We start from the raw sequence: 5,869 nt of genomic DNA, 5'->3' as shown, positions 1-5,869 counted from the left end.
ATTTATGATGTATTGTGACCTGATTTTTAGGAAAGAATGCCATGAGCAAATCTCAAGTTGTGAATTTCTTTGTTCGCCTATATTTGGTGCTATTTGTACTCAATGAAATCTGTGAATTCTGTTTCAGTTTCTGTTTACTCTCTAAAGCAAAACTCCTTGTAAAGATCATAAGCTTGATTCAGCATTGCCTTACGCAGTATGTGAAAGCAATGAAGAGATGAAAGATGCTTGTGAATCAGAATGATTTTGTCTATGCATTTGCTCTTGTAGAACTGTAGAACACAGAGATCAAAGAAGAGGTGTGCCCCAAGATTGTTCCACGTGTGTTAACTGAAAAACTAAGGATATGGCATAATGTTTTTGGTATGCATTGTGTACATTCAGTATTTTCCTCATCCTCAGTAACATGTTGGTCTGCAGTATCAAGGAAGGAAGGAAACTGAGAGAACATTTTTAATATTTATATGATTTTTTTCTGAGCAAGTACCAAGTTGGTAATTATGAGAGGTAACTCTTATTTTTGTGTAAGCACACTCATCGTCTGGGGAATGGGAGACTTTCCTTCAGTCAGGGAAGAGGTGGTCTGTGAGTGCCTAGGCAATGCTAATGTCCATAAATCCATGGTACTCGATGGGGTGCATTCACGGGTGCTAAGGGAGCTGGCGGAGGTGATTGCTGAAACTCTATCATCTTTGAGAGGTCTTGAAGAATGGGGGATGTGCCTGAAGACTGGAGGATAGCTAATGTCACTCTGGTCTTCAAAAAGGGCAAGAAGGAGGATGCTGGTAATTATAGGCCAGTCAGATGCATCTCTGTCCCTGGAAAGGTGATGGAACAGCTTGTTCTGGATGCCATCTCCAGACAATTGGAAGAAAAGGAGGTTATCAGGAGTAGCCAGCATGGGTTCACCAAGGGGAGGTCATGCTTGATCAACCTGGTGGACTTTCATGATGCTGTCACTGGCTGGGTGGATGGGGGGAGGGCAGTGGATATAGTCTACCTTGATTTCAGCAAGGCATTTGATACTGTCCCCCATGACATCCTTATAACAAAGCTAAGGAAGTGTGGGATAGATGAGTGGACAGTGAACTGGGTTGAGAACTGGCTGACTGGCAGAGTGCAGAGGGTTGTCGTTGGTGGTGCAGAGTCCAGTTGGAGGCCTGTAACCAGTGGTGTTCCCCAGGGGTCCGTGCTGGGTCCAGTCTTGTTCAACATCTTCATCAATGACCTTGATGAGGGGATAGTGGCCACCCTCAGCAAGTTTGCTGATGATACGAAGTTGAGAGAATTGGCTGACATGCCTGAAGGCTGTGCTGCCATTCAGCAAGACCTGGACAGGCTGGAGAGCTGGGCAGTCAGAAACCGGATGAAAATTAACAAAAGCAAGTGCAGAGTCTTACACCTAGGGAGGAATAATTGCATGTACCAGTACAGGCTGGGGGATGAGCTGCTGGAGAGGAGCTCTGTAGAGAGGGACCTGGGTGTCCTGGTGGACGACAGGTTGACCATGAGCCAGCAGTGTGCCCTCGTGGCCAAGAGGGCCAATGGCATTCTGGGATGCATTAAAAAGAGCATGGCCAGCAGGTCAAAGGTCCTCCCCCTCTACTCTGCCCTGGTGAGGCCTCATCTGGAGTAGTGTGCCCAGTTCTGGACTCCCCAGTACAAAAAAGGCAGGGATCTCTTGGAAGGAGTCCAGTGCAGGGCCACAAAGATGGTGAAGGGCCTGGAGGATCTCCCCTATGAAGAAAGGCTAAGTGAGCTGGGTCTCTTTAGCCTTGAGAAAAGAAGACTGAGAGGGCACCTGATCCAGCTTTATAAGTATCTGAGGTGTGGGGGACAAAGTGGTGAGGCCAGACTCTTTTCAGCGGTGTGTGGAGACAGGACAAGGGGAAATGGCCACAAACTGCAGCACAGGAGGTTCTGCACGAATGTGCACAAGAACTTCTTTACGGTGAGGGTGACGGAGCACTGGCACAGCTGCACAGGGGGGTTGTGGGGTCTCCGTCTCTGGAGATATTCAAGACCTGCCTGGATGCCTACCTGTGTGACCTGGTGTAGGGAACTGCTTTGGCAGGGGGGTTGGACTCGATGACCTCTTGAGGTCCCTTCCAACCCCTATGATTCTGTGATCTTTTTATTACCACCATTCCCTTCTCTGATGCTTTTTCTAGCCTTTAGATGCTGCAGAAATGATTCTACTAGGTACAGATTACAGGAGGGTATATATGGAAGATTATTTAATATAGGGAATATTAACATGTTTCAGTGAGTCTAAAGGGTTGGTGTCTTTCTGTGTCTTACATATACTCTGAAGTTTTGTGGTACTAACTGATATTAACTTATGTTCAAAATTCACAGCAAGTGAGTATAGAGTTAGTACAGTGATTAAAAATAAGTCTGGAAATTCAGTATTTTTTATTATTTAGGACAATAAAGGCACTGCTCTGTATCATTATTGCCTTCTCTGAAATACAACTCATAGTGCTTACTTGCATTTCTCAGGAGGTAGTATTTAGTCTGAAAACACCTTAGAAAATCCAGTGCAGGAGGACAGCAGATTCATTAATCTTGTTGAAGTTTTCTATTCCCTATGAGTGTGAACCAAGAATTTTTAAAAATAATTGAATGAAAATAAGCTTTTGTAAGACCTTCATATGGACCCAGGGTGATCTCATGACTTGTATCCCAGTTTGAATTAAAATGCAACAATAACTGAAGAGCGTTCTGCTGTGTGTAATGTGTACAACTGGACTGGATTAAATCTAAGAAACAGGTCAGAGGCATCAGTGACTGTCTGGGCTACCCACTCCACTACCTACACTGATCTGAATGGTAAAAGGAAGAGTGGCTGCAGATAAGTTCATTTTAGTAATTAACAATAGCAGTCAAAGTTGAAACAGCAATCTGGGCTACCCAGTTTCTCACAGCAGGAGGTGAGATGCGAGGGGGCTTTTGTCAGCCTGATCTAGTGGAAGGTATCCCTGCTCACGGTAGGAGGGGTTCAATGGGATGGGATCTTCAAATGCCTTTTCCTGCTCAAACCATTTGCTGATTCTTTGAGATGTGACTGTCATATTCTACCAGTTGAGGAGGTGGGAAAGAAATGTGTTACTACAGATACTTTAGAAAGTTCTTTTGTTCTAAAGGATTCTCTATATACTTCAAAAGCTCTAGTGATTTTTGAGTATAACCTTGCATAGAACTCCTGTTTCTCCAGATCATCTCTGCCTCTGAAATCCTGATTTTTCTCTCCAGTGGGACAAGGCATTGTGAGGTTTTCACTGACTACTCAAAATCTGTGAAAGCTGTTTGATTCCAATATCCTTGGACACATAAATGTACTAAATGAGATGTAGTTTCCACACAGGGAAAGATACTGTATGAATGTAATTGATTAATGTTTTGCTGTAATTTTTACAAATAAATAAGTACATATTATAATTTCAACTGATTTTTTATTTCTGTGTGAATACTTTCAATCATGTGAGTAGTATAAATATTTGCTTTCTGTGCCATCAACTTCTGTATTATAATTGAAATATTTTCATTAATTCATTCTGTACTACAATGGAAGTGGTTTTATTTAAATAATTCTTGGCCAGACACAGTTTTTCTTTTTTAGAATATTGGTAATCATTGAAATGGTTATTCAGCTAAGCAGATATTTCTCTCAGTTAGCAAAGCAGTAATTTAAAACTGATTTCTCATATGATACATTTGTAGGTAGCTCTGCCCTTAGTTTTCTGCAACTTCACACAATTAAAACAGTTGTAAAATCATATGACTTATTTGCTGTGTGAAGCTTCAGTTTCTTTTCTTCTTTTGAAACAATGGGGAAAATGGTTACAGAAAACTTCAGAATATGTATTTAAGCCATAATAGATGGCTTAGTTTTAATAAACACTGGGATAGCTTCTTATGGTCACATTCCCTTACAAAAGTTTCTTGTGGTTACATGCTACTAGCTGCAGAACTTAATTTTCAGAAATCAGTCCAATATTTTAAAATTTAAGCTCTACAGTAGGCTGTGTCCACTTGTGAGTAGAAACACAAGAAAAAGCTTAAATTACAAATTAAATGATAACTGGAACGAAAAGAAAATGTTGCACTGTACAGTAATCTGCTCATAATCTGTGTATGTAGGGAATGCTTACCATTGGATTAGCTGTAATGGGATGAAAAGTACAGCAGCCATTAGAAACTTTCTAGCCATGCAAGGTGTAACATTCTTGTAGTGATTCTTGTGAAAATAACAGAGAAGGAATACCTCAGGAAAAGAAAACAAAACAAACTTAAACTGGTTTGGATGAACAGTTCTGCATGTTCATAAGGATTTATTTATTTTGTTCCTCCTGGATTTATGGATATTAAGGCCAAAGTAAAAGAATCTCAGACTTGTGTCCAGTCTCTGGAAAAGAAAGATGCAATCGAGTCAGGACAGAGCAAAAGAAGACCAATAGCTGTGGAAATTTGGAATTTGATTTTTTTATTTTCATATAAAGGAGGTATTGTTGCATATGAAGAACATGCTGCAGCTAGTTTAAATTTAAAGTATTCTTTGAGTAGTAAATGACTTGTGAGGAATTTCTGTATGTAAGCATTTTGGAATATGCAGACCGTTGTTATGGCTGGCTTTACTTGTAGAGTAAAATGAGGTGTTACAGTGTAGGTAACAGTGATTTAACATATTTTACTGCAATTTTAAGACTGTTAAAGTGTAGGGAAACTGGATTATCATTAAGGTAAGATAATAATGGTTTTTATATCATCTTGTTCTGTTCCTTGTGTTTCAGACATCGTCTTTTCTCTGTAATGAATCTATGTATTGTGATGTTCTGACTGAAGGTGTCAGTAATGTGACACTCAGCATACACTGCTGCTTTTCTGTTCAAGTCTCTGACTGTCAGAGGTTCAGATTAAATTTTAAAGATGATTCATGTTAAATGTGGGAGAATATCATTGAAGTATGGATGCAAACTACCACTTGCAAAGAAGAGTAAGTGCTGTTTCTGTACTTTTTCTGAGAATTTCCATGTGTCAACATAAAGAAAAAAAAAACCTTTTAAATATTAATTTCATTTTAATATCAACTTTTATTTTCAGTTTTATTGTTATTATTATGAATTAGCAGTAGGGCACTGTTCTTAACACTACCTTTTAGCCCTATGATTTTTATCCATGTCCTCAACTTTAGTGCTGGTTCAAACGTATTTTGTTCATAAATCTTAAAATCCTATTCCTTTGTTAATAAACTGCCATATTAGTTTGTGCCTTAATTTCCCAATCTGTAAAATGCATAATAAACTATTTTCAGTAAACTCTTTAAAAAGTTATATAGTATTTCTTTCTCTGCACAGGAAGAACTAGGTGTCTTTATTACCCTTTTATTATTTAGTCTCCAAATGTGGAGATAAACCAATTTTTCTGGCACAGGCACAAGTTCAGTGCGCCCTGGAAGCCTCGACTAGAGTTTAACTCTTTCCTGCTGCACAAAGCAGTGTTGTTCTGCCTTATCCCCAAGGTCTGAGGTATTCTTATCCAGGGTTTTGGTTTAGATCCATCATCAGTCTCCGCAAGTCTTAAGCAACTAAAATAAAAATATTTTTTTTTCTTTTAGCTTCATTTCCAGGAAAGGAATGAAACCTTCCTACTGAAACAAACACTAGAACTCATTGTTTCTTTTCTTTTTTTCTTTTTTCTTTTTCTTTTTCCCAGTCAGTTACAAATCTGAGTGTAAAACAGAGATACTATTCTAGTCTAAACTCTGGAGGTTCCTTGGAGAAAGCAGACCACATGCTGTGATTAGACTTCTGGCTGCTCTGCCATTGCCCACTTCCCAGGCAGAGTGTTACTGTTGCGCACTCGTTTG

This window comes from Cyrtonyx montezumae, unplaced genomic scaffold, assembly GCF_038088225.1.
Source record: "Cyrtonyx montezumae isolate F1298 unplaced genomic scaffold, pur_monq_1.0 scaffold_29, whole genome shotgun sequence".
NCBI lineage: Eukaryota > Metazoa > Chordata > Aves > Galliformes > Odontophoridae > Cyrtonyx > Cyrtonyx montezumae.
Note: the sequence above shows the minus strand (reverse complement) of the source record.